General features: G+C 41.7%; 1 long non-coding RNA gene across 1 annotated transcript in view; it reads left to right on the top strand.

The window, feature by feature from the left end:
* The window catches only part of LOC116157206 (uncharacterized), an 85097-nt gene extending 73324 nt beyond the window's left edge, over positions 1-11773 (top strand). The window contains exon 3 of the long non-coding RNA XR_010380207.1: positions 10728-11773. This is a non-coding gene — a long non-coding RNA (uncharacterized LOC116157206). The remainder of the gene's footprint in view (positions 1-10727) is intronic.
* The last annotated feature ends 3429 nt before the right edge of the window (positions 11774-15202 follow it).

Here is a 15202-nt window from a genome sequence, read left to right as displayed (position 1 = left end):
GGTAGATTTATTCACAGAGACACATTGAAAGGCAAGAGAAAGGCCACGAGGTGCGGGGTTTGGGTGCTCAGATTAAAAGAAAGTACACACTCCACAGACAGAGTGTGGGCCTTCTCCGAAGAGGGAGAGAGAGGGGTGACCGCGAGGCGGCGCTATGTTGCTCGTTTTCATGGGCTTGGTGGTTTCTTATGCTAATAAGTAGAAGGACCAGCCTAAGGGCAAGGGGCTGGGATTCCCAGGGAGTTGGCCTTTTCCCACCCTTTGACCTTTTGTGGCTAGCCTTGGGACTGCCATGGTGCCTGGGGCATGTTATTCACCATGTTACTATTACAATGGGTGTATAATGAAGCTCAAGCTCTGCTAGAAGTTAAATCTCTTCATCCTGAGCCTCAAGGCCTACTGGGGGTTGAATCCTTCACCATTTTGATGTTAATTGCTGTGGCCTTCCTTGAATGGCTGTGCCCTGCCCCCTTCCATCCTGTCTCACTGTGATGACACAGAGAGAGCAAAGGCCGGGCCCTGCCTGTGCTCCTGCATTTAACAGGGTGACGGGTGGTGTGGGCTGAGGATGACTCTGAGTGGTGAGAAGATTGTTTCAGATTTTCCCACGTGGGACATGGGGACCTGCCAGCAGCCATCGCAGATTTATCTCACGGGCATTATCGCTTGTGCTGTTACGGAAACAACAGGTCAGCCAAGAAAAAAGCACTGAGATTTATTACGCCGGTGGGCTCAGAGGGGCTTCTGTTCCGAAGCTCTGAGCACCTCCAAGACCTGCACATGAGGTTTCATAGGGTTAATTACAAGTAAGGGGCTATTAGCCAATAAGGCTCAAACAACAAAAAGCAAGGAATCAGTACACTGAAGCTTATCAATTTGGAACAGATCACGTTAGTGACAATTGTTGACCTTGGATTTACGAGTTAGCTTGTTAGCCCAGTAAACTGACACTAAACTTCAGATTTACGAGTTAGCCCAGCAAAACTTAGATCAGTAAACCGACACTTATCACACTTAGATATGTGACTTAGCTTGTTAGCCCAGCTGGGCTTTTCCTTCACAGTGTCACTCACCTTTTCTATTTTTCTTTTTTTGTTTTTAAGTATTTAATCCAAATTTAATATCAGGTTTTTTTTGGAAAGAAATTTCTCTTTTTCTTTTCTTTGGGGCTCTTTTGGGAGGGTAGGTAATTAGGTGTATTTGTCTGTTAGTGGAGGCCTTGGGGCTTGAACCCAGGACCCGGTGCACCCTAAGCACACGCTCTACCACTGAGCTCTACCACCCGCCCCATCATCTTTTTCTTTTTGCTTTAGCTGCCAAGAATCTTACAGCTGAATTTCTAGTCGGCCTTTAACACTTGCCCTGACTTCATGGAATCCATTTTTATGACTTTACCTCCCCCTGGTTTCATTTAAGTATTGAATCTCCATTTTCTCTTCACTCTCAGTTTTGCCTTTTTGTTGTTATGTCTGTTAAGCTGTGTTTTAAAAAATTGTTTAATTTCTCTTTTAGCATGAGGCTGAAAGTAAATAAATATGTAAACAAACAGCACACTTAAATGCTTTTATACATTCTAAGCTGTTTAGTAGTTACTTAAAAACCGAATTGAATATTGAAGTGATAATATTTTAAAATTATTTTTTAATTTTTTATAAAGATATAGCTGATTTAAAATATGATATAAGTTTCAGGTGTACAATAGATGCTCCATTTATAGTTACTGTTAAACATTGGCTGTATTCCCTGTGTTGTAAGATACATCCCTCTAGCGTGTTTACATTACATGTTGCAGTTTGTATTAGAAATTTGGGTAACACAGAGTCTGGGGCATGGCTGTGTCTGACCCAGGTTCACGCTTACCCTGCCTGTCAGAGCCCAGGCCCTCACTCCTGTCTGCAGGGGAGCGACTGGAAGCAGCCCTCATCAGCGCTGGCACCACCCTCTGAGTGGCAGTGATAGCAGTGACTGTGTGTGGACATGCAAAATGTTGTTCCAGGAGCTTTACATACATTTCTGCATTTAATAAATAAAGCCCTTCTGTGAGGAATCATTTTATGTTTTTAATGAATAATCCATTTTATTTTGATATTGATAGACTTCAAACCTCCGGAAAATTTACAGGAGTAGTACAGTAAACGCTTAGATACAGTTCACCTTAAAGGGCACTATTTGCCCTTTTGTGTCTGGCTTATTTTAGCATAAAGTTTCAAGGTTCATCCATATTGTAGCCTGAATCAGTACTTTATTCTTTTTGTTTGATAATATCCTTTTTCTTTTTTTTTCATTTTTGGTCTATTTAAAAATATTTTCATTGAAGTCTAGTCAGTTTATACTGTTGTGTCAGTTTCTTGTGTACAGCACAACACTTCAGTTATATAGGAACATACCTGTATTCATTTTCATATTCTTTTTAAACATAAGTTACTATAAGATATTAAATATATTCTCCTGTGCTATAGAGTATAAAATTGCTGTTTATTCTATACATACTCAGTATCTGCAAATCTTGAACTCCCAATTTATTCCTTCCCACACCCTCTCCCCTCTGGTAACCATAGTTTGGTTTCTATGTCTCTGTGTCTGTTTCTGTTCTGTAGATAAGTTTATCTTTTGGGGTTTTTTTTGTTTTTGTTTTTGTTTTTAGATTCCACATGTGAGCGATCTCATATGGTATTTTTCTTTCTCTTTCTGGCTTACTTCACTTAGAATGACATTCTCCAGGTCCATTCATGTTGCTGCAAATGGCATTATTTCATTATTTTTTTATGGCTGAATAGTAGTCTGTTGTACAAATATACTACAACCTTTTTATCCAGTCATCTGTCAGTGGACATTTAGGTTGTTTCCATGTCTTGCTATTGTAAATAGTGCTGCTGTGAACATTGGGGTGAAGGTGTCTTTTTGAATTACGGATCCTTCTGGATATGTGCCCAGGAGTGGGATTGCTGGGTCATATGGGAGGTCAATTTTTTGTCTTTTGAGGAACTTCTATACTGTTTTCCACAATGGCTCCACCAAACTGCATTCCCACCACAGTGTAGGAGGGTTCCCAATTCTCCGCAGCCTCTCCAGCATTTATTGTCTGTGAACTTTTGAATGATGGCTATTCTGACTGGTGAGAGGTGATACTTGATTGCAGTTTTGATTTGCATTTCTCTGATAATGATATTGAGCATTTTTTCATGTGCCTATTGGCCATTTGTATGTCTTCATTGGAGAAATATTTCTTTAGGACTTCTGCCCATTTTTGAATTGAATTGTTTGTTTTTCTTTCTTATAAAGTGTAAAAGCTGTTTACATATTCTGGGAATTAAGCCCTTGTCAGTTTCATTTATTGCAACTATTTTCTCCCATTCCATAGGTTGTCTTTTTGTTTTGCTTTTTGTTTCCTTTGCTGTGAAAAATCTTGTAAGTTTAATTAGATCCCACTTGTATATTTTTGCTTGTATTTCTATTGCTTGAGTAGACTGCTCTAGGAAAACATTGTTGAGATGTATGTCAGATGTTTTGCCTATGTTTTCTTCTAAGAGGTTTATAGTGTCTTGTCTACATGTTGAATTCTTTAAGCCATTTTGAATTCATTATTGTGTAGGCTGTGAGGGAGTAGCCTAACTTCATTGATTTACATGCAGCTGTCCAGTTTTCCCTACAGCATTTGCTGAAGAGGCTGTCTTTACTCCATTGTATGTTCTCACCTCCTTTGTCAAAGATTCAATGACCAAAAGTTTGTGGGCCTATTCTTGGTAATTTTGTTTATCCGTTCATTGATGAATGGATATTGTTTGTAACCTTTGGCTACTCTGAATGATACTGCCATGAATATTGATGTGCAAGTTTTTGTGAGAATATGTTTTCATTCTTTTGGCTGTACAGTTGGCCCGCCATATCTGTAGTTTCCACTTCATGGATCCAGATGGCTGGTTGTAAAGGGAATCGAACATCCTTGGATTATGGAATCCAGGGTGGGGGGTTCCTGAAACCAACCCCCCGAGGATACTGAGTGATGACTCTATATGTAGGAGTGGAATTGCTGAGCCATATAACTCTAACCTTTTGAGGAAACACCAGGCTTTTCCAAAGAAGCGGCACCATTGCCCCTTTCCAACGGCTGCATATTGTGGGTTCCCATTTCTCTGCCTCATGACCGACAATTGTTATTGTCCATGTTTTGATTATAACCATCCTAGTGAGTGTAAAATGAGATCTCATTTTGATTTTGATTTCGCTAGTGAAGCTGAGCATCTTTTCATATGCTTATTGGCCAATTGTGTATCTATTTAAATCCTTGGGAAATTTAAAAATTGGGTCGATTTTCTTTGTATTGGTCAGTTGTAAGTATTTGTTTTATATCTTGGATACTAGTCTCTTATTAGATATATACTTTGCACAATTTTTCTCCTATTCTGCAGATTGTCATTTCACTTTACTTTTTTAAAACATTAAAACAATTTCTTTATAGGGGAGGTAATTAGATTTATTCTTTTTTTTTTGTTTGTTTTTTGACAAGCACGCACTCTATCATTTGAGCTACCCCCTTCCCCTTTCATTGCACTTTCCTGATGATGTCCTTTGTAAAAAATGGTTTTAATTTTGCTGAAGTCTATTTTATCTGTTTTTTTTTTTTTATCACTTGTGTTCTTGGTATTGTATCTAGGAAGCCATAGCCTATCCTAGGACCACAAAGATTTATACTATGTCTTCTTGTAGAAAGTTTATACATTTAGTTTTTACATTTCTGTCTGTGATCCATTTTGAATTAATCTTTATTTGTTATATAAAATATGGGGGTCCAGATTCCAGACTCATTCTTTTGCCTGCAGATACCCAGATGTCTCTGAACCGTTTGTTGAATAGACTATTCTTTCAATGGAGTGTTGTTGGCACATTTGTGGAAAACTGACTGTAAATGTAATTTTCCCCTGGATTTTTTATTCTGTCTCATAGATTTATGCATCCAAACTTATGCCAGTACCATACTGACTTGAGTACTATAGATTTGTAGAAACCTTTAAGTGAGTCCTCCAACTTTGCTTCTTTTTCAAGATTGCTTTGGCTGACCTGGGCCCCTTGCACTTCCATATGAATTTTGGCATCAGTTTTTCAATTTTTCCAAAGAAGTCAGCTGGAATTTTGATAGGGATTCCATTAAATTTGTAGATCACTTTGGGGAGTCTTAACATTTTTAACAATATTGTCTACCATTCCATGAACATGAGATGTCTTCCATATATGTAGGTGTTTTAAATTTTTTTGGTGATACTTCAAATTGTTCAATGTACAAATCTTGTAAAATTTTGTTAAATGTATCTCTCATTTTATTTTTAATGCTGTTGTAAATGGAAAGGCTGAGCTTCCTAAGGGTGGGACTATATATCAATTTATTTATTTCTAGGATTCCTACACAGCAAATACCCCAAGTTTATATTTGCTACATAAATCTATCCACAATTCTTCCCACCCCCTTGTTATAAGAAACAAAGACCCAGGTTAAGCTACCTGACACCTATGTGGAAGTGAGAAGTGAGAACCTTGGGTGGGGCTTTGTGCAGATTATACTGAGAGTTTATTCAGGATGGCTTCATCTTAATTTCTTTTAAAAAATCCTTTCAGTGTATATAGTCAGGTACATTAAGAACATGACCTTTTGATGTGTGGAGGAGCTAAGACTATAATTTTCAAATAATTTCTAGTGAGAGTGTTGTACTTGAAACCTAATTTGCATCAATCTTTGAAGATTTATGTTTCAGGAGCTTTGACTAAATAATACCTGTCTTTATTCAATAACTACAACTAAATGCTCAAGCAACATGTAAGAGTTTGAGCAAACTGCCCCCGCCCCATAGTGCTGGGTGGCTGTAGCTGTAACTGGACTCAGCGCTTACCTCTCCCAGTACACTTGTGCTGATCTGCTCAAAGCGGTTCGTCCAACAGTTTGTCGGTACTCTTTTGGACAAAGCCATAAAGCATTGATTTAAGGTTGCTGGAATGGAAACTATTCTTATTAATATTAAGAAAGCATATACTGAGTGCTTACTGTATCTTGGGAATTGTCCCTCAGCTTCACATGAATATTATTTCTCTTAAAACCTTTCATATTTCCTTCTTATTCACACTTTATAGATAAGGAGACTGAGGATTATGTCTTCTCTCTTTTGGGTGGAGCTCATTATCAATGATGGGAAGTTGTAAGGAAAAAGATATTGATTCATCCTGAGAAAATATTTTTCTGAGAGTCAGCAATGAAGAGGGTCATCACTGAAGAAGGTGATCATTGTTCGAGTGAGATGAGCCCCGGGTTGTACGGAGTCAGCATCCCTGTCCTGGACACGGCATGTGTAGCTCTGCATGGTGGGTGAGGCGGCGCGGCCATGCAGGGAACGCGGATGCCAGGCCATTGGGCTGTGCTCAGGCCGGTGGGGCTTCCTCCTAAGGGCAGTGGACCACCATTGACAGATTTTAAGTAGGGGAGTGGGGTGCTCTCGTAGATCACTTTTCTCTTGTAGAATGCTTAGAAACATTTAGAAGCCTCGGCAGGAGGTGATGTGATAAGTCAGAGTAGGGTGGCTGTGAGGTGTAGCAGTGTTCAATTTTCAAGTGATTTTCAGTCCCAGGTTTGTGGCTCAGTAGCCGTGTCACTTTGGATGACGCACTCAAGGAAGTGAAACAATTTATCTAATAAATTGAAATAGAGATGTACCGACTTCCCAGGACTGCTGTGGAGATCCAGTGAGATAACGTGTGCACAGTGTGCAGCGTGGTCTCCAGCATAGAGTCAGTGCTGCGTGAGTGCCAGTGAGTACCTGGTAGGACAGGTTTGGGTGGTGGGATTCGGTGGCTGAGGAAATTGGGCCCTTAAGGAGGGGCCCTGTCACATCTGTGAGTGATGGGCCTGAGCTGGGAGAGGCAGGGAGACCTTGCCCCCCGACCAGGGGCCCTGGGCAGGACGGCTATGGGAGGAGAACCGTGAAGTCAGCTCTTTGCAGGTGGAGTTCGAGTTGCCCTTGAGACATCTAAGTGCAGCGTCACAATCACAGAGGAGGTCTGGGCCTGGGCTGTGCATTTTCCTATAATCTCAATCCCTGAGGACGCCGAGGTATTGATCATTGAATGTGAAGACATACTTAAAGGACAAGTGAATAGTAGTATCATCTCTGTCATCAAAGCTCACGTCTCTTTATTCATCACTCACTTTGCTAATTGAGTTCTTACTGAGCTCACTTCACCATCCTCCCATGGGCTCAGGCTCCACAGAAAAGAGCTGGTCAGTCTCCCTCTTTTCCAAAAGAAGACACATTTAGCTGGTAGACTTCTATACCTAGCCAGACTTAGAATTTTAGTTTGTTGATTTAACTCTATTTTCTGTTAGCCATCTCCTGACAGGAGAGACGTTTTACCTCATGGTCAGGTTTCAATTAGCTGTTACTGAGAATTGCTGATCTGATCCATAGTGTATGTATTCTATTAAATTTGTAGAGGACTTATCATTTTTCTGTCTTTGCCCTTTAATTTTGTTTCCCCTTCAATGTTCTATCCTATTTGGGGCCTTATTTTATTTTTTAATTAAAAAATGTCTGTTAGTAGTTAAGAAAACAAAAGCAAAGAAAAAATGCACATGATAACTAAATTTAGAAAATATCTAGTGTGTTTTCTGTCTCAGCAATGGAGGGTACTAGAAACTCGTGAAAACCTTCATTACATAAGTTCCTTAAAATGCTGATTAAGAGATAAAACCTTCCTTCCTCATCTTTCAAGCTGCACAGCTAATTGTCAAGAAAGTGAGGGGAAATCCTCAGAAGCCAAGACAAACCAGAAAGCAGGGATTCTGGGAGATAAGCGAGACTTAGAAGCCCTGGGGTGCCGGTTGGCTCCTGAACTGAGATTCAGTTGCCCTGGCAGGAGGGCAGGAGGTGAGCTCGAGGCGTCTCACACTGGGAGTTCGATGGCCGTTCTTATGTAAGGCCAAGCACATCCTGAGAATCCTGCTTTACAAAAGGGTGAATTAGAAAGAAAAGGAAAAAAGCATTCCTCAAGGCAAGGAAGTAAGGAAAGTCATTTTTTTTGGAAGAGGGGAAAAATAACATATCCAAAGTAAGGGTTTAGTTTAAAGCTGTTCTGGCATAAGAGTGACAACAAACTCCTGGCAGAAAATCACAGCTCCTCCCGGAAAGAGAAGTCGTGTTTTGAATGAATCAGTGGACAGTCATTCCGAAAAAGGCCTCCAGAGTCTTCTGGATCAAGATACTGGACCCAAACACTTCCCTTCCATGGTCTCATTTAAATAACCAGAAAGGTTTTAAAGGAAAGAAGCCATAATCATAGTTCTATTTATTGACATTACTGTATGGTAGGAATTCAGAGGTGACTATGGAGTTGTCTCCTCTTTTATGGATCTTACTTTCTATTTGACATAGTTGGGGAACTTGGTGGAGGGTGGTGTTAGTCTGTTGCAATTAGCCAGGAGAGGAGATTAAGAAAGCAGTGAAGGGTGGGTGACATTTTTAGCTGAGGACATTCCTGTTCAGTTGGCTTGTAATTGCAGGCTTGTTGAATTTTCACTGGAGGGAATTGATCTTATGGAATTTGGACTTAACTCAGGCCTCTTCAGAATGGACAAGTGAACCTGGAGAAAGACAGTCAAATCTGTGCAGACATAAAAGTCCACGTGAACGTGCTGTATCTCTGAGCCAAAGATCGGACAAGTAGGCTGCACTTCTTGAGGACAGAGGAGTGGTTTTTAAGGTTCTCCATGAATGACTCCCAGGGAACCGGGATGGCCAGTTGTCAAACTGTGACTTTTTCTTTGGACGGTGTACCCACCGAGGTTATTGGACGTTTATAAGTTTTCATTTCTCGTTAATACATGTCAGGTGATGAGGACGTGGGCACAAGCATTTGACACCTTGTCGAGGTGATTGGGTACCTGCCTAGAAGCGCGGGCACAGCTGCGGCTGCGTCATACATCTTGCCGCTCCTCCCGCTCCCCGGCTCTGTGATCACGGCAGAGTGGTTCCTTGTTGACCTGTCCGTCTCCTCTGTGACATCGTAACCCAACAAAATACCGGAGCGTATTAGCTTGGCTTTGTTCTTTTCCATCCTTCTCTTCGAATGATGATGACTGATAGTGGACCCAGTTACGTTTGCAGATGATTTTGTGGGAAGATGGTGTACGTTTGAATATGTATTTCCTCTCTGAATCATCATGGCTAGAGATGAATGTGGGTAGACATGGAATGAGTTTTCTGTATTTGAACAGTATGGTCCCCTAAATTCTCCCCAGTTTTTTAAAGTCATCACTGGAGTGCTACCTCCAGAGTGTCCCAAAGCATCCACCACTGCCTGTTCCTCAGACACTGTGCGCTTCCAAGTTGGAGAAGGCTGCTGGCTGTTGAGGCATTCTCTGGCACATCTCTAGTTGGCTGATGTGAGCTTAGCACCCAAGACTTGGCAGACAGTAACTAACCACGATCATGTCCATTTCTGGAACACTCATGGAGGATTTTACACCTATGCTAGTGGCATACGTTATTTCATTTAGTTTTCCCAACAATCATAATTAGATTTTATCACCTGTATTAATAAGGAAACTGTCAAAGCGAGAGATGTGCAGACTTTGGACTGGAACACGGGTCTTTCTGATCCCTGTCTCTGTTCCCTCCCCGGCCTATCCTTCCAAATGGCCAGGAGACTCTTCTTCAGTCTTGAGTTTCCCGCTGATGTTACCACTCTCTTTGTTTCTGGAGAGGAAAACAAGTCTAAACTTACTTTCCAGTTGGAAATGGAATGGAGAGTTAACGTTGGAAGCCGGGAGAGTGTGTCCTGTGATGAAGCTGTCTCCGAGCCACTTCCACTGGGACGTCACGTCACTGTCTGGGCCCCTTGCACAGCCTGTGCACAGGTGACAGCGCAGATGTGCCAAGCAGTCCTCCCAGACAGGGCAGTGGGTTGGAAATGAGTTTGGGGATTTCGTTTCATTACATAGCTTCCTGAGGGCCTTGGCCTTGCACTTAGAGTGGGAGCATTCCCTGTCCCACAGACTCGTACTCTGGGCCTGTGCAGACCTGACGTGGCCTCAGCCTGAGGCTCAGGACCCGTGGTGATGAGGAGCATTTTAGTCCAGGGTCTGCCGGAGACTCTGACACTTTTGGGCTGTGGAACTTTGTCCAGGATGATAATAATTCCTCCCCGAGTTTCAGATTTCCTTGCCTGTGAGCTGGGGTAGTAATAGTTTCTGAGATGATTGTAATGATTCAGTAACGGGTGCAGCGTGTGCTGGCAGGTAGCTGGTGTTTAAGGAGCAGAAGTCGCAGTCACTCTGTCAGCCTCTCACTGTGTGCTCTGTGCTTTGAGAGGTTGTGTGTTTGGTGAAAGTCCCGCCCAAACACTAGGGTCTAGATGAACTGTTGTTCCTTTATTTTCTCTTCCTTTTCCTCTTTCCTTTCCCTGTGTCTCATGTTTAGGTAGCAGATTCCCCTGTTTCAGGGAATACGGGCCTTTCTAGTAAAAGGACAGGCTGAACGCGGAGAGGTGGGGCCCGGAGGGGGCCTGGAGCATCTGCACAGCGCTGCTTCCCTGCGTTTCTGCATCCGGTCCCATCAGTGCACGAAGTCAGCCTTCCTCTTCCTTCCTGTGTCATCGGGTCTCTGTTTTAAGGGAAAACCTTTTTTACGGGTCTTTTTTCACTTACATGTTTCATTCAGATGCTTGTTGCTTTTCTCCCTGTGCTTCAGCGTTCCGAGGAGAGAATTCAGCAGTGCAGCATCCTCTCCGAGCTCTATGAGTTGATCGGCTTCCACCGCAAGTCCGCCTTCTTCAAGCGGGTGGCCCCCGTGCAGCGAGCGGCCCCCGGCATCCCGGAGCCTGGCTGAAAGGCCTTCTACCGACTCCTTCTGCAGACACTTCCTGGCTACATCCTATCGCTGGACCTGCAGGACTTCAGCAAAGGTGTTGGAACTAAAACATAGCTTCAGTCCCATTAACCATGCCTGTTTTGGGCCCTGCTGTCCTGTCTCATCAGGGTGAATTGTGATTCGTGTAGAACAGGGCTCAGCAGACTTTTTCTGTCAAGGGCTTGGGAGTAAATATTTCAGGGTCTGCAAACCTCCTGATCTCTGCTGCAGCTGCTCAGCTCTGCTGTTCAGACGCCTGAGCAGCCGGACCGTCCACACACCCACAGAGCTTTATTCACAGCGGTGGCTGGGGCTGGATTGGGTGTATGAACTGCAGTTTGTCCCCACAGCCTCCTCACTATTGACGCCTGCACCAGAGCATGCATTTGCGACAATGGGTGAACCTGCACTGACACGTCATCATCACCTAGAGCCCATACTTGACACTAGGATTTACACATGGTGGTGTGCACTCTGTGGGTTTGGACAGATGTAAAATGACACGTTTCCACCATCACAGCATCATACAGAGTAGTCTGTCTTAGTGACCCTAAAAATGCTCCGTGCTGCACCTCATTCATTGCTCCTTCCCCTCTAGCCTCTGACAGCCACTGATCTTTTAGTCTCTGTGGTTTTCCCTTTCCCAGAACACCATACAGTTGGAATCAGACAGTTGTGGAACCTTCCCAGATTGGCTTCTTTCACTTAGTAATAAGCATTTAAGGTTCCTCCATGTCTTTCCATGCCTTGATAACTCATTTCATTTTAGCACCAAATAATAGTCCATTTTCTGGCTGGACCACAGTTTATCCATTCACCTACTGAAGAACAGCTTAGTTGCTTCTGAGTTCTGGTGATTATGAATAAAGCTGCTATTAACATCTGTATGCAGATTTGTGTGTGGACATAAGTTTCCATTTCGTCGAGTAAACACCAAGGAGCACAGTTGCCGGATCATATGTTAGGAGTACGTTTAGTTTTGTAAAAAATTGCCAGACCATCTTCCAAAGTATCTGGGCCATTTTACATTCCCACCAACAATGCATGAGAATTCCTGACGTTCCACACATCCTCACCAGCATTCGGTGCTGTCAGTGTTCTGCGTTTTGGCAGTTCTGACAGGTGTGCAGTGGTACCTCGCTGTTTCAGTCTGCATCCCCTTGATGACAGATGCTGTGGAGCATCTTTCCATAGACTTCTTTGGCATCTAGATTTCTTCTTTGATGAGGTGTGTGTTCAGGCATTTTGCTCATTTTTTAATCAGGTTGTTCATCCTTCTTGTTGAGTTTAAAGAGATTTTGGTATATTCTGGATATCAGCCCTTTATCAATGTGTCCCTGCCCTTCACCTGCAGCACCGGAGTTGTCCTTTGGGTCTCAGTGGAGTGTCAGCTCTTCAAAGAGGTTCCCTGTCTTCCCTCAGCCTAAATACTGTCCTTGTATTTTTCACTTTCATTGACTCATTTTGTTCTTTTTAAATAGCATTTCCCATAATTTGTAAGTGCATTAAAAAAAAGTTCAATGATTGAACACCGCCTCCCCCACCAGGCTGTGTGCCCTGTGAGAGCAGAGACCCTGTCCCCACTCACCGTTTCCCATGACAGCACATGGCACATGTCCATGTAAAAGTGTGTAACGTGGGGCCAAACCTGATAAGCAGCTATGATGACATGTGTTGCCTAACATTTATTGAGTAGACTTTGTTTCTGATCTTAATTATTAAATCACATGAATGAAACTTGTTTGTTTTGAAAAATAAAACAACAAAGCACACCGCAATGTGATTGGTACTTTCTACTTAGCCTTCTGACCCAGGAGGGGATGTTCACCATCATTTTGTGGAGGATGTTGGGGAGGTAAAGTAAGAGAGTGAGATCAAATAAAGTAAAAATGATAACTATCAGTTGGCTTTATTTTCACTAAGACATAAAAGTTACTTTAAACCCTATCTCAGCTGTTGTTCTGTTGTTTTAAACATTTCTCATAGAATTAAATGGAAGCCCACTAAACCCTGAAAGGGAAATTGTGTGCTCAGGTCCTGAAAAGTGTTTATGTCTATTTCTTGAAATGCACATTTTCCCTGCTGGTTACAGAAAGTCGAGGCGGGAACACAGCCGTGTGCTGTGTGTCTGCCAGCTTCACGGGCTGCTCACTGTCATTTTCATTTTCTTGTGTTGCAGTTTATGAAGGTTTTCCATGAGATATATTGCTCAGCCTTTTCCTGAATGAAGGATTGAATTTTCCACAGGAAATCTTATGAAAGAGAGTGACAAGGCACATGGGTTTCCCAAAAAGGAATACTTGATGTAATAAATTCTCACTATGGTGAACTTTTTGAATACAAGCCAGTTGAAAATTTTATCACTAGGTCATATGCCACAAATCTATCTTAAGAATAAAAAGATTCAAATTTTATAGAAGAAGCAGTTTGAATCAGGTAGAAATTATGATTTGTACACTATTTGTTGTTAGAACTTATACTCACTCTTACCATAATTGCCTGTGGTAGGAACTGGATCATTATTTATTTATTTAAAAAAAAAATCCACTAGGTGCTATTTGCCCCATTCTTGATGCGGCAGTGCTGAGGTTAGTTAAGTTGGGCCATTTAGGATTGTTAGCTAGGTTTTCCGGACATTGATTTCAGCCTCTTTATCTTCTTTACAATCTCTTCTTTTGTGTCGGCCTTTGGTCTTTTGACAACGTGGAAATACTGCACGGATCTGTCTCCCTTTTTTCCTGTCTTTGTGGGAAAAAGATTTCTATAAGACACACTACTAGGACAATAAGGATTTTGTGTGGGGTAAGTTTGGTCAGTTCTAAGGATTTCAATTAATACGTATTAATACTTGTTATTCAGCTAATGATAGTAAAATTATAAACTAACTTAAGTATACATCAGTAAGTATAGTACAATAAGCCCATCACCCAGGTTAAGAAATTCACAAACTTTTCCATATTTCCTTTATTCAGACCTTTGTTCTTTTCCTTGTCCTTTGTTGAAGTATTTGACAGCAAGTCCCAGAAGACATGTCATTTTACCCTATGTACTCAAGTAGGCATGTCTGAAAAATGAGGGCCTTTTCTTTGATCAGGTTTTTCCATTTGACCCATGTGCTCATTAAGTACCAGCTGTATCAGGCATCTCACTAGGCATTAGGGATCCTTGGGGCAATGAGACAGTTCTGGCTCCCAAGGAAGTTAAGGGCTGATGGAAGAAACCAACACAGGAGCTTGGGTGCCTCACCTAAGGTACCTGATGGATGACACCAATTGGACAAAATTTGTGCACAATACAGTGGGATTCACAGAAGGGACTGGTCAGACTTGTAGGGCAGGCCGTGAGAGAGGCGGTCATCAGGGCTACAAGAGGAGGAATCATTTGATCAGAATCTGAAATCCTTTCCGCCAACCTTTCTACCAAGCCCCCAGGGCCCATCACACACAACCCTGTGCTGTAACTGTTTTTGATTCCTGTTACCACATCTCCTTCAGGAAGGATTTTAAGGTGGAAAATATTTAAAATCAGTAATTATTGCCAGAAGGGACATAGAATAAGGAACATGGAAACAACACAAATGTCCATCAGCACATGACTGGATAAAGATGAGGTGATACATATCTACAATGGAATACTACTCAGCCATAAAAGATGCCATTTGCAGCAACATGGATGGACCTGAAGACGGTCATTCTAAGTGAAGTGTGGTGGAAAGAGAAACAAAAATGCCGTATGACTTCATTTATGGAGAATCTAAAATTAATAGCAATAATAATAAGACCACCAATGAACTAATTATTATTTTGATTTCTTGAAGATGTGTAAGCACATCTTCAAGAAACTGTCCTTTGTGCTTGGATTATTATAATCTGTTTATTCTTTTGTAGTTGGTTTTATTCCTCTGGTAACTGTAGGTTTAAAAATCTAAAGCTCTAATCTGTTCTTAGAAACAATAATTATTACATATATGTAAACTAAAAAAATGCAGTATACTCTATACATGTATTTACATGCAATATGTGTATGTGGAGTTGAACTGTAATAATTCTACCTAATAAAAGTGAAAAAGGAAAAAAATAAAAAATTTATTTAAAAAAACACCCCTCTTTAGATATTAAAACTTTCAGTTCTGAGATTCTATGGAAGACAACATGGAAGTAGGCTTTTAAGTTTTTCTCCTTTCTCCTCGGTGAGCAGCCTGGACTGCAGAGCTTGGCCGCCACAGGCCCCCAGGACTTGCCGGCTTGCTCCTCACTTGTTGGGAGGAAGGTTAGCTGCTTCAGGAATATTTATACTCTTAGAAGTTGCTGAAAACC

The sequence above is a fragment of the Camelus dromedarius genome, unplaced genomic scaffold (assembly GCF_036321535.1).
Source record: "Camelus dromedarius isolate mCamDro1 unplaced genomic scaffold, mCamDro1.pat HAP1_SCAFFOLD_198, whole genome shotgun sequence".
Taxonomy (NCBI): domain Eukaryota; kingdom Metazoa; phylum Chordata; class Mammalia; order Artiodactyla; family Camelidae; genus Camelus; species Camelus dromedarius.
This window is presented reverse-complemented; position numbering and strand designations above follow the sequence as displayed.